Source organism: Limanda limanda, chromosome 6 (genome assembly GCF_963576545.1).
Source record: "Limanda limanda chromosome 6, fLimLim1.1, whole genome shotgun sequence".
In the NCBI taxonomy this organism is placed as follows: Eukaryota; Metazoa; Chordata; class Actinopteri; order Pleuronectiformes; family Pleuronectidae; genus Limanda; species Limanda limanda.
Genome location: NC_083641.1, coordinates 22,470,420 through 22,484,497, shown reverse-complemented (window position 1 = coordinate 22,484,497; position 14,078 = coordinate 22,470,420). Strand labels below are relative to the sequence as shown.

The window sequence follows — 14,078 nt, the reverse complement described above, 5'->3', positions numbered from 1 at the left end:
CTAATATTGAATTCTCCCGGTACATAAGGAAACATATCTTTAGTAAAGGTATATGGCAGCTTTTTCTTTTCTTATGAGCTGTTGCCATCAGTGTCCAACACTGCAGCAAGGCTCTGCTCACTAACCTACTGCATTGAATAATAACGACTCTGAATATATCTGTGGTGCTGTGGAGGCAGATGCACCACTGTCCCTGACACAGAGCAGGATGCATGTGCATGCCTGTACAGTCTCTCTGTAATCAGCGTCCTGGCTGCTGGAGATAAGACACAGTGGCTCAGTGTGAGGCTGCAGAGATTCCAGGGTGAAGCATCCACACCAGCAAACACCACTGTGGTGGAGCTACTCCACCAGCGTTAAACAACACAATACACCAACAGTGCAGCTTATCTGTAAGCACGGAAGAACCTGGGAGAAAAAAAAAAAAAAAATGTATTATCGCCCTTCTAGGTCAGTGAATCCCAACCAGGGATACAGGTACGCTCTGTGGAAAGATTCTCAGCTATTTCAATTTGATTACAGAAAACGATACATCCACATATGATGTCAGATTTAATGGCCGAGCACAACTTTTAACTGAAAGTGTATTAAAACAAAAAAGCGACCTCTTTCTATCACTGTACAAAAATGTGGCCAAAATACGCAGGATACAGGAGCAGCCATTTTGTGCTGGTGCCTTCACTTGGTGCCAGAGTCTGCAAAGTTGTGATGGTGGAGAGGAGCGGTGGAATCCGATATACCTGCTCGACCGGTAGAATGACGCCACATCACGTTTTATCATCAAATAATAATGAGATGATCTTTAGAGGAATACATTTGGGCATACTTGTTTCATGTCCTATATGCTAACATGGAGGAGACAGGGTTTATGAAGTATACTGCCACCAGGAGGCAATCAAAATACTGTGGCTTCCCTTTTGGTTGTTGCCAACTTTAAATTTAAACAGACAGCAAAAACTCATGAAAAAACAGTTTGAGTATTTGAGTTGTACTTGGATTACTTGAATTCATCGGAAGCGACTGTGAGGGAGGGAAAGGGCAACAAATACAAATGCGAACCTCGGATAAAGTTAGCTCCTCCCCTTCCAGTTTTCCCCGCATGTGCCAGCACACATTCAGAAAAGCTCCAGACATCAGGTTTTGTTTACCCTGTTTCTCTCAGCACAGTCAATTTCAATCATTTCTTTTTAAATTAGGATTTTCTCAGATTTACCCACAGTAGACAATCCATCACAGTTGACATGAAGGGTTAATGTGATTTTGTCAGTTTCAGTGTCACAGCAGTGGTTTGTTGCTTCTGCGTTGTGTGTTTTCGTGTCGGTGCTCGCACACACTATGTTACAATGAGTTTTCTGTCAATCACCTGACAGCCTCAGGAAGAAAAGGAAGTCTCCAGGTCTAATCCCTCATAAATATGTCATTTTTATAAACCTTTGTCTTATAATTTAGAGCATTTGGTCACCGGAGAGCAGATCTTCTGATGCTCCACTGTTTACAGAAAATCTGTATTCACAAGACAGTGAAAAATACTTGTGGAAATGTAAACCAGATGCAGACAGTGAGGTGGAAAGAAGCAGCATGAATAGTGGTGAGCAGGGAGTAAAGGTCAGTTTATTTAAACTGATGGTGGCTCTGTAAAGCATCTTTAAGCACTCCACGACAGTCACTCTTCCGTGTGTATACTGTACCATAATTTACACTTAATAACTCCCATTCTTCTCTGATTTCTGCTGGAACATCACGTCAAGGAGGGCTTTTAAAATAACAAAGTCCCACTCCTGTAGTTTCGTTTCAACAACAGCACTATACCATAAATCAGCTCCCAAAGCCCTGAGTCAGGGGAAATGCTCCCAATGTGGGAGTTGTACTACGTTGCATCAGCCAAGCGAGTGGATAGAAAAAAAAAGAGAGGTTTTTAAGATGCAAAGAGGTTCTCTGTGCGGCTGTGTGATCCGGGGGCCGCTCTTCAGCCGGAGCGCCGTCTTTTACGAGCCCGTGGACACAATCACACTGGAGCATGTGGTTTTCATCGGCTCACGTGCGAGGCCGAGGCCAGTTAAAGCACCAGTACACAATGATCACTCACTCCGCTGCTGCAATGAGAACCACATGCCAGCTTAAACCCAAACGCCCTGATCCCAGTCCCTGTTTTCATGTGCTGTCCCACAGGAGTCCTGTTCCCAAGCCTGCAAACAATGGCTCTGTATTCGTTCAACTTTGTCAAGCTGTTGTGAGACAGCCACTCCCAAACATCTTTCATTGTGATTTTCTTTTTCTACTTTCTCGGTCATTCTCAACATCGCCACACCTCAGATAAATGATGTGTGATTTGAAGATGATGCTTAACAGTTGCATCAGTTTGTCTGCACGCAAATCCTTCTTAACCCTCTGGCGCAAACTTTTCATAAGGGAAGAAAAAGAACTTCACAGTGTTTCCCTGCACGTGTCAGTATTTTCATGCTGGCAATGTTAGATCAGGCATTTATCCAAATCTGACAGTTTATTATTCATCTGATTTGTTCACCCTGAACACAGGGGAAAAGCCCAAATCAATCAGCAACAACTTTGACAATTTATCGATTGTTTAGCCACACTAGTCCCTGTGATAACAAATTAATTATGTGAAGACAAACATTGTTCAAAACTGCAGTAACAGATTTATTAGACCGGAAAGATGTTGTGAACAAAAAGTTATCACCTTTTGAGTAGATGTCTCAAACTTGTTAAAAACTCTTTTACAGATCCAGGACAACGTGGAGATTAAAGTATAATATTCTGTCTTTTCTTCTTAGCTCTAGTTTTGGTCTCTACCACCTCCTGAGGGAAAGATCCAGCTCTTAAGATGCTAAATTCTCAACTTTATTCACCAGCTTGTCACTAACTGTGTCTGTCTATTGTTGTTTATTGTTGTCTATTGTTGTAAATTTTATTGTGTTCTGTGTCAAAACTAACTCTATGGGCTGATGACAGGGAAACAAAACAGTAAGGTTTGCTTCAGAGTGATAAACAATGAAGTGAACTTGATGAAAGCTGCAGATTCAGGTAAAAAGTCTCTACTTTAATCATATTTAGTTCCTTCACATAGTCATTCAAAACATCATTATCGTAAAAACATATATTGATTATAGCCACTTTAAAACACAGAGAACTTTATTCATAAAGTTTCCAAAGACACCAGAAACAGACGTTTTGGAAACTGTGTGTAAAAAATGATGCATAAATCATCTGAGATATTTCCAGTTGATGAACAGGATGTAAACATGGAATCTTGGCTTTAAATATTTATTCTGTGAAACATCATCTAGCTTCAATAAAGAGCTGTAACAAGCCAACACAGAATACACGTATGACTCTGGCAGACCGTCTGAAATGAGATTCCTTTTCCAAACTTGGAAGCGCTTCAGGGAGGAATAAAAGTGGAAAACTGGATTTTGAGTCCGGCCTGATGCCAAGCATTCTCTGTTTCCAGCTTCTCAAATTGAAGGATTTTCTGCTTTTTTGTTTTAGATACGCTTTTTTTTCTTTCATAACCTTAAACAGATCAGACAATCTTTGTGGTTTTGTATCAATACCACGGTAAAATAATTGTTTGGAGCCCTAATCTTAACTCAACCTAATCCTAATCATGTGTAACAAACTGAACCAGCATGTTTTAAAATGATGATCAGCATTTATTTCCAGCCAAGTCACTTGTTGAGCCTGACTGATCGCACCCTCTCATTGGTTGATCCTTTGGGATGCATGTGTAAATCTACCCTGTTTCACCCCAAGTCTGACCTGTGATGTCTGCAGCTGAACAACATAAAATAATTTGTGTCCCTCTGCTGTTTGGTGTCATTACACCGCATCCAGTAACCATGAGCAGACTCTTAATGTCTCACTTTCCCCTCTCGTGAGCTGTCACCTGCAGACAAAAACGCTTCAAATTCCCCCAACCAACAGCTGCCTAATCCCCGCTAATGATCTGCTCCCACAGAAAACCCCCTCGGTGGACACCCAGGCTGAGCTGAGTGATATACAATTCTGCTGTGCAGTCGAAAGTGGCAAAGTAGACGGGTCGTAACCCTGAACCTGTGGTTGTGTGGGAAGGCCGCTGATGGCCGGGCGACGTGCTTGTGTCTTTATCTCTGTGTGTCTCTCACTCTCTCTCATGCTGTTGTCATTGCATTCCAGCTCTGACCCTGGCAGCCAATTCACAGCTCGCATGTGCTCCTCAACGCACATTCACTCCTGAAGAGCAGGTGACGACCGAGAATACTCTCACGCTGTTGACAGGCGGCGGAGCCCTGCGAAAAGGAAACCACAGGACACATTTGAGCCACCTAGCCAGTGTTGCCGGACAATTTTTTGTTCTGTGGCGAGAGGGGTCTCTCACATGTGTCCCTTCAGACATTTTTTCCATTTTTAGAAATAGGTCCTTAAACAGTCATGTTTCTCATATTTCCTTTGCACCTGGCAATAATGCATTTTGGGGGATCAGGCTGAAAATGTAATGTGCTTGACCAGACAAAAGTACAGATACAAACGCACACTGAGGATGAAATGTGACCTGATCCGAGGTGTGAGGGACACGTGAACGAGAGTGCAAGTGAAAATGCATTATCAATGCACATACAACACGTGGATTGGAAATAATAATAGTGCATGACTGTTCCAAAGCAGCAAAGCAGTGGAAGCTATATCAGCCATTAACCAGTAAACCCAGCAGCAGTCCTCTCCTCAGTCCCCATTGAGAATAAATGTCCACAAACCCTCCATTGGAAATAACAGAAAAGAGACGCAACAGAGAACTGCCGAAGTTTTATTCAGAATCGATCCATTACTACATTCAGTGATAAACTGCCACATGCTAATCTATCTAATAATTCTAGGAATCTCTGTCTATCTGTTTTTTGCTTGCATATCTTGAGGAGCGTTCTTCTTATCAGCTTCACACTTGAATATTGTTAAAGAATACACATGCCAAGGTTGGGCAGTGGGAGAATTTGATGCAATTTGGACTCACAACAAGTTTAATATTAATAAACTTTGAATAAATATCGCCCTTAAGTGGTAGCCTGCAGTGTAACTCAATGGATTCCATGGCAACATTAACTATTACGGTTTCTATAAGTGAAGACCTGTAATGTATTAACCCATTTGCTAACTGGAAATTAAAGATTATGGTCTTCTTACACACTGACTGGGCCATGAGTGGGCCACTTTGTGTACACTGCACTTAGAAGAAAGAAGACATTATATGTTATGGTGAGGCTCTCTCTAGCACAATGAGGTCATCCAGTCACACTCCCAGGATATTAATCTTCTCATTGGAAAGCAGAGTCTGTAGCTTGAGGGCTCAAGACCATTCATGCTCCAGCTCCACCAGTCGAGTCTTTTATAAAAACCTTTTTTACATTGTCCTCTCTGTTATTTTGGTTCATTCTCCCAAACGCAGCCACAGATAATGCATAGCGCACGTCATCATTCTTCCCCCACATTAGGCTGAGGGGGGGGTATTGTGTTAGGGAGCCCTCTGCGATGCGCCGAGACCCAGGCAGGCTGAATGGGTCGCTGGGCGCAGGACTAAAGCAACAGGGCCGTGGTGTCTCTCCAGGGCGACGCTGCGAGAGCCCGAGTGTGGAAGCCATCAAGGCTCCTGCAGCTGATGTGTTCTGACAGTGTTGTGGTAAATCCGCTCTGCCAGAAGAGGTACATAGGAAACACAGTGTGGTTCACATGGGGATCTTTCTTTCCTAGGACGCAGTGGGGTACATTTGTGTGTGTGTGTGTGTGTGTGTGTGTGTGTGTGTGTGTGTGTGTGTGTGTGTGTGTGTGTGTGTGTGTGTGTGTGTGTGTGTGTGTGTGTGTGTGTGTGTGTGTGGCCATGTTTCCGCATTAAAGCCACAGAATTCCCCCTCTCACAGCTCTCACAACATTCTCCATCCCACTCATCGTACTTTCCCCTGCAGCGGTGGGAAGTAAAACAGTATATTACATAAATAAGTACTGTACTTGGGTACAGCTTGCAATACTTGAACATTGAACATGAAACTGACTGCTGAATCCACTGAGTACTTTCAGATTACAGATTTTATATTTTAAACCTATTTAATATTTTCGTTTTGCATGAAAAAGCGTGATAGGTTTTAAATTACTACAAAAAGCAACGTTTGTGTCAGTGAGTTAGGGTGAGTTTCATCAGGGGCGTCACTTTGTGGTTCGGCTCTGATAAAAATAAAAGAAATGCAGTTTCAGACAGTCGGCGTCGACAGACTCATCCATATGCATCAGCTTCACTGTGACAGTTGAACAAGGCCAATATCACATCTACTGTAGAGAGCACCAGAGCATGTCAGTCAGCCAGAGACGTTATAAAGCAAAGACAAAAGATAAATAGAGAAGTCTAGGATTCCAAAGATGGCGGTTGAGTGACACATACACAATAAACAGCCTTCTAACATTATAACGCTGCCACCTGAGCTTATCTAGACACTTAAACCCTGATGATAACCGATCTCACGCCTGAAGAACAGACTTTGCCTTCTCAAGAGCAGTGTGCATATAAGGACAATGTTAGATGCAACAGTCGAGAAGACACAGGACCTTTGTATGTTTCCCGTGTGAGGCTGATTGAAGTTTCTTTTAACCATGACCACAATCCTCCTGAAACCTTAATCATGTGTTTTGCAACCATGACAACAAAGGGCCTCTAACCTAAATGAAGTACTTGTCTTAAACCCAAACCGTGATCTCTTCCCAACCCCCACCCAAGTGGTCTAAATAGCCGTTCAGGTTGGAGCTTCAGTCTTGATTAAAACCAAACAGAATGTAACAGTCACGTTTTGTTGGTTTCATACTTTTCCTGAAGGATCTGACGCTGCGGCCCTATTGGTTCAAACTCAGCAGCCCTCAGTGAATTCCTGTTTGCTGTGCTGAGGCCTGACACATGTTTTCTCAGGGCCTGTGTGTCGAGGTACTCCGCGTGGGAAACACTTGCATTCCACACCCACTTGTTGACCTCTCTGAACTCTCCCGGTGCTGATTCCTTCGTGTTACCTTGGCCGTGGGGAGACGATGACCACAGAGCGAATGGGTGGAGGAGAGGGGGGGGGGTTAATCTCTCACTCAGCGAAAGTAAACTCATGACACGTTAGGGTGGGAGTCATCTTGTTTCTATTAATATATAAACTCCTCTTGAGAGCTTTGGAGTGAAGTCAGAATCATAGAAGCACATAAATTGGCGGAGTCAAGTGAAGTTTATCAGCTGCTCGCACACAACCAAGAAAACGTGATTCTTATCTGGAGTTTCATCAACACTCTGGAGCTCTCTGTTGAATAACACATACTTCTGCCCTGGGTCACGATGAAACTATCAAGACTGAGATTAATGATTGTCTGTAAACTTCTGTGTGGCTTTATTTGCTGCTTGTGCCGCAGACATTGCATTTTCATTAACTTTGGTTTCAGCCTGAAGCCGTCTGCTTATCTCACTGCACAAACGTGGGCTTATAATTCTACAAAACGTCAATAGACACAGGGAAATCACATCCGGAAATTGACGCTGTAAAAATAAACCCGACTGTAATAAATCCAGTAGCATGAAGGGAAGAACTGGATCTTTCTGAACCCTGTGATCATCTGTATGGTAATTAGCCCTAGTGGCCAGATGGGGGCAGGTAGCTCAATAAATCTGAGCTGAAATCATCCTTTATAAAGTAATGACACAATGCATAATACTAACGTGTCCTCCGTTTATAACTAAATGCAGTAATATTCTGTGCTTTCCTTTACTCATGATTCCAATTTGTGGGGCAAAGTGTGTGTGTGTCCACTCCAAGCACCCGTCCTCTGATTGTAGCTCAGATATTGATTGTTTCCCAAGTGTCTCCTTGTGCTGTCTTTTGTCCCGTCGTATTTAAGGCTCCATTTTACCCTTAGGAGCCTTAATCTTGTTTCAGAACATTTCCGTGACAGGAGCAGTTTAACTCTTTCTTTTTCCTAACCTCCAAGGCGTGTGCCAGATGCCATCCTTTCTTCTGCTGGGCCCTCATATTCAAATGACAGCAGCTGGGAAGTGCTTTGCTGAAGAGGAGAGGGAGTGGGCTGAGACTGGGGGAGTTGTTAAAGATGTAATGGGGGTAAGGGGGGTGTGCATTAGTTTGGCCTGTGTATAATCCGGCACACGTCTGTAACAGAGGAACCCCAAAGGCTCTGTGTCTTTGCACAGCGTGAGGTGGCGGGCTGGGGGTCCAGGGCTTTTACTCTGGGTGTGAAGACACCGCCAGTGGAGAGAGAGGCATTGTGGGTCGGTGGGGGGGTGGCATGTGGCTGGAGAGACAGCAGGTTGTCTGCCCACAGGCACCGATGCTGCAGCAGGGGCCGGGTGAGAACACATGTCACTCTGCGAGGTCGACGTTACTTGCTTTGTTGGTCTCCGTGTGAATAATGGATTCCGCCTGCATTCACTGCCAAGATGTGATTTCATACAGAATGCTACAGCTGCATATTCTGAACCTGGTATTTCAAATTGGCTTCCGGTGAGAGTTGGGTTTTTATTAAAGTAATATAGTGGCTCCAGTGTTGTCCTCATACAAATTGGGCTGCAGCGAACGTCAGCTTACCGGCGATTGTCTTTTAAATTATTTTTGGATATGTTTACCTTTGACAGAGGAGTTGTGACAAAGGTTTTATGGAAATACACCAGGGATTTATAAGTTCTGTATTATACATCCTGGACTGTGCACACTCTCTGGCACCATCTTCCAAATCTATTTGTGATCATCAATGGAAATATCAATAAAAACTCCCCAAATACCTTTGCTGTAACTTTTTAGGTGCACTTCTTCCTGTAAGACAACAGGTTGGTCTTGTTTCAACATGACGATGCACCTGTGAACAAAGCAGGGTCAATAAGTTCATGTTTTCCCTTGATGAACTTCACGAACCTGTACACAGCACTGACCTCAGCCACATCCAATACCTGGCAGATGAACCAGACATACAGACTATGATTCATGTCTCATCACCCAACATCAGAAGTGGTCCTGTTTACACCTAAAAACATCAGTCACAAAATTAATTAGTCAATTGACGGAAAATGTACCTGCAGCTATTTGGGTTTGAATCGTTCACTGAGCAACATTTGCTGTTTCTGTGTTTTATCTTATTGAAATAATGATATTGATGAATGTAACCATTGTAACATTTCTTACGATTTTCCAATAATCACAAGATTAGTAGATAACAAAATGTGTTGTTTTGTTGCTACTCCTTTCTAATGTTCAAGCAAATCCTTGCAGCCGGGTTCCTTATTCCTGTGGAAAGACTTTGCAGAAGTCTGGGGGCTGTTGTGGAAAATGATTGAAATACATTTTTTGCAAACGTTCAACCGTCACATCTGGATGTAATGTTTAACTGTCCATTCACTTTACTACACAGGGAAAGTTCCAACTTATAATGCAGCTGCTGTCAGTATCAGGGTAAAAGTTGACTTTAGGACGCCACCTTCACCCAGACACCAGCTTTACTGCAAACTGTCACACACACAGAAGTTCCTCTTTCCTAAGATAAATAAATCATAATGCTCTCACGGGACTGTAAAACAAACTGTGCTCTGGCAGTAAGCTGGAAATCCCACAGAGAGGGAAGAGTACAACTGTCCCTTTATTGTGCACAGTCTGTCGGGAGGCCTCTTTGTCGTTACTCATGGATCTGCGTTGCTCGGGGCTCTCATGCTGACTGATTCTCTCCCCAGAGGTCTGAGGCGCACCCTGGGTCCCGTACGCCGCAACCGAAAGCAAGTGTCACTGTGGATTGTCCTCACAGAGACGGCCCCGGGTAATGAGAGCAAAGAAGAACATCCACTTTTAATCCCATGTGCAGTTCCGTAGCTGCACTAGAGCCACCTTTGTATTTGTATATATCTACAGCAGTGTTTTCTGTGAAGATTTGCCTCAATGTCTTGAGTGACACTTCAGATAAAGTGACAGGCCTTATTTAATATTACCGGTTTGTAGTTGGAATCCACATGATAATCTCTCTTATTGCAGCTTCAATAATAATACCGTCCCTGGTTGGACTTGAACCAACAACCTTTCGGTTAACAGCCGAACGCGCTAACCAATTGCGCCACAGAGACTTGTCCTCGCTGTCAAATCCAACATAACAGGTTGGAATAATAAATAATATATCGACTGCAAAACAACTTTGAGTTACTTGTACTTCACCTCTTCATTTGTACTTGTTTAACTAGCAGTGCGTTGAACTCTCACGGCCACTGTGTGAAATTGATTATTGATTTGATAGATGTAGCTTTTGAAAAGTATATGCACTCTTCTCCAGTAGCTGTACTGTACATCATCGAATAACATGCTGGAAAAAATGGACGTGATTGGCCTAAATCCAATGTGACATTTGGAAGAAAAGGACAAGATTGGCTAATGAGATTAGAGTTCAGACAGGTTGGTAGTTGAAATAATGATATTATCATTGTTTCCAGCTACAATAAAACCGTCCCGGTTGGTGGCCAAAGCTTGACTCAGGAACTAAAAAAAACAAACAGGAATCACATATATTGATTGCATCTGATGAGCTGTTTATCGGAAGTCACTCTTTAACTTGAGGATTTTGTGGAGGAGAAAAGCAGCTACAGAGTTGTACAGCAGAGCAGTCCCATATCTTTTCGTTGTTCATCCTAATATATACACAGGGCTCAGGTGGTGTGTATGAAAGAGACAAAGAGACAGACTTCCAGGGTGTTCCTTTTTTTTTCCCTTAAAAGAAATGATGCAAGATCGACACCTTGTGGTAGGATGAGAAATTGCCATGGCTGATTTCAAAATTTGTAATAATGGAAATAATACAAGTTCATATAAATCTAATGAGAACTTGTATACAATTTGTGAATGTAATTTTTTTTTAAATGAGACAAAACATTAAGAGGTTTAGAGAGTTTTTTAGATTTGCATGTGTTTCTTTAAGTTGCAGTGTGTTGAACTCTCCCAGCCACCGTATCAAATTGATAAATGATGATTTGTTTTGCAGGGGGAGGATGTAGCAGGTTGAAAGTACTTTTCCGGTAGGTGTAGGTCATACAAACACACAATGGAAAGGATGATGGGATTGGCCTAAATCCAATCTCACAACAGATAGCAAACCACAAGCCTGTATCAGTGTTTCCAACTATAACAGTAAAGCCGTCCCTGGGTGGGCTTGAACCACCAACCTTTCGGTTAACAGCCGAACGCGCTAACCAATTGCGCCACAGAGACATCTGTAAAAAACACATGGTTTGAAAATGAAAAAAAAAAACACATTTCTACTAGAAAACCCCCTTGTGTTACTTGTTCTTCGGCCGGGTTGTTCAGTCTCAGATAAAACCTTCTTATAGTTTCACTGCACCTGAGTGTGATGACAATAAAGATCTTAGAATCTTGAAGTTACTCTTTTTATTCAGTGATTGTTAAACATGAAACTTAAAATAAAAATAAAACACATGTGGCGAAAACAGGATGAAAATAAGACTTGATCATCCTGATCGATCCATTGGGATGAAACTGTAAGAACTTGAGACTTGAACCAACAACCTTTCGGTTAACAGCCGAACGCGCTAACCAATTGCGCCACAGAGACTTGTTCTTGATGCAAAATCCAACATAATATGTGCGAATAAAAACAACTTTGAGTTACTTGTACTTCACCTCTTCATTTGTACGTGTTTAACTAGCAGTGCGTTACGGCCACCGTGTGAAATTGATTATTGATTTGATAGATGTAGCTTTTGAAAAGTTTGTGCACTCTTCTCCAGTAGCTGTACTGTACGTCATCAAATAACATGCTGGAAAGATTGGACGTACCCTCTGCTGGTTGCAAAGAAAATTGGAAAAAGCTTACAGCACCTGGTATTCCCAGGCGGTCTCCCATCCAAGTACTAACCAGGCCCGACCCTGCTTAGCTTCCGAGATCGGACGAGATCGGGCGTGTTCAGGGTGGTATGGCCGTAAGCGAACGACTCAAGTCACAATACCTTATTTAAACATGTGAACCACCACCATGGTGAATTCTGTTGTCGCTTTGTGACCATTGAAACTAGGTTTTTAAAGAGAAGCTCAAGGTGCAATTTTGTCACAATGTTGCAAGAAAAAATCATTACAATTTTCAATAATTGTCTTTAGTGATAATGTCCTGGTTTCACATACTGTTTCTCCTTTTAATGGTGAGTAAACTCGCTGCTCTTTCATCCTTCTCTTCAAATATGACATTTTGAGAATGATATGTTACTACTACATGAATAAAGTAGTGGTTTGAATATCAAAAGTCACTTGAATGTTCACTCTCTTCCTTCAGCGATGATGTGTGTGTGTTCCATATCCTTTGTTTCTTTGATGGCCAGTCTTTTCTGCTCTTTCCAAGACGTTTCTCCTGTAAAGCAGCAGCAACAGCACCCTCTGCTGGTTGCAAAGAAAATTGGAAAAAGCTTACAGCACCTGGTATTCCCAGGCGGTCTCCCATAGTATGGAGGACCATACATGACATAGGTACAAATAAATAAATAAAAAAGTAAATAAATACAGAAATAAATAAATAAATAAAAAAGGAAATAAATAAATGAATACATAAATAAATACGTTAATAACAACAGAAATGTCTAAATGAATGTCTTCCACATTTATTTATTTATTTATTTCATTCCCTCATTTCAGTCTGGTATGCTAATGAGAAAGGCGGGCCTAGCCGCAGTCTCGGCAGGATTGGTCACAGGGGTGTAATGATCCAGCACTTCTGCCTTTCAATGCTGACTGGTGTCCAGTAGCTGTTTGCAATGTTGAGCCGGTTCACACTTAAAATGAACTAGTTCAAGTTCAGAGGGTTAGTTTAGGTTATTTTTTATTGGGATGATTAAGGTGTCAGTAATCCTGACTGTGAGCGTCACGTCCCGTGTTCTACGGAGCACAAGGAGCGAGCAGGAGGAAGCAGAATCTCCAGCTCGGTACAAACCAGCTGCAGCTTCTGCTCTGGCATGAGGCAGCTGATCTCTGAGCAGATGTGACCAGAGAAACTCTGTGTTTTCACTGTTTCCACTGTTCTACAAAGTCACTCAGTCAGCATTGAAAGGCAGAAGTAGAAGGGCTGGATCATTACACTCCTGTGACCAATCCTGCATGATACTGCGGCTAGACCCGCCTTTCTCATTAGCATAAGCACACAGAAATGAGGGAATGAAATAAATAAATGTGGAAGACATTTATTTATTTCTGTTGGTATTAACGTATTAATTTATTTATTTCCTTTTTTATTTATTTCTGTATTTATTTCTACATTTATTTATTTATACTTCTGTCATGTATGGTCATCCATACTTTCCGGTTTCAAAACCTTTCACACAATTTGCAAATGTATAATCATTTGAAATTTTGTTTTAGCTATTTGGAGCATTTTCATATTTTTTGTACTCTTCTACAGTAGCTGTACGTCATCCAATCACACACAGGAAAGGACAGATGAGTTTGAATCCAATCTGACACCGGACCGGACAGCCCACGATTTGCTGATGAGATTAGAGTTCAGTCAGGTTGATGTCCACATGATATTCTCACTGTTTCAAGCTTCAATATAAATACCGTCCCTGGTTGGACTTGAACCAACAACCTTTCGGTTAACAGCCGAACGCGCTAACCAATTGCGCCACAGAGACTTCTGAAAAGAACCGAATGGTTTGAAAATTAAAAAAAAATTCACATTTCTACTAGAAAATCCCCTTGTGTTACTTGTTCTTCACCTGGTTCAAGCCCACCCAGGGACGGTATTTCTATTGTAGCTGGACTCACTGATAACAAACCTGTGGACTTCCACCACCAACCGTTCTGAACTCTAATCTCATCAGCCAATCATGGGTTTTGCTGTCCAGTGTCAGATTGGGTTTAGGCCAATCATGTGACTCCTTTCCGGTTTCAAAACCTTTCACACAATTTGTAAATGTATAATCATTTGCAATTTTGTTTTAGCTATTTGCGGAAGTTTCATATTTTTTGTACTCTTCTACAGTAGCTGTACTTCATCCAATCACACACAGGAAAGGACAGATGAGTTTAAATCCA

At 42.1% G+C, this 14,078-nt stretch overlaps 4 non-coding genes across 4 annotated transcripts; all 4 read right to left on the bottom strand.

The window, feature by feature from the left end:
• Positions 1–10,046: 10,046 nt before the first annotated feature.
• Positions 10,047–10,120, bottom strand: trnan-guu (transfer RNA asparagine (anticodon GUU)). Its single transcript has one exon. It is a non-coding gene; the product is annotated as a tRNA-Asn (tRNA).
• Positions 10,121–11,178: 1,058 nt separating this feature from the next.
• trnan-guu (transfer RNA asparagine (anticodon GUU)) lies at positions 11,179–11,252 on the bottom strand. The gene has a single exon. It is a non-coding gene; the product is annotated as a tRNA-Asn (tRNA).
• Positions 11,253–11,867: 615 nt separating this feature from the next.
• LOC133004044 (5S ribosomal RNA) lies at positions 11,868–11,986 on the bottom strand. Its single transcript, XR_009678325.1, has one exon. It is a non-coding gene; the product is annotated as a 5S ribosomal RNA (ribosomal RNA).
• A 1,615-nt stretch (positions 11,987–13,601) lies between these two features.
• Positions 13,602–13,675, bottom strand: trnan-guu (transfer RNA asparagine (anticodon GUU)). Its single transcript has one exon. It is a non-coding gene; the product is annotated as a tRNA-Asn (tRNA).
• Between the last annotated feature and the right edge of the window lie 403 nt (positions 13,676–14,078).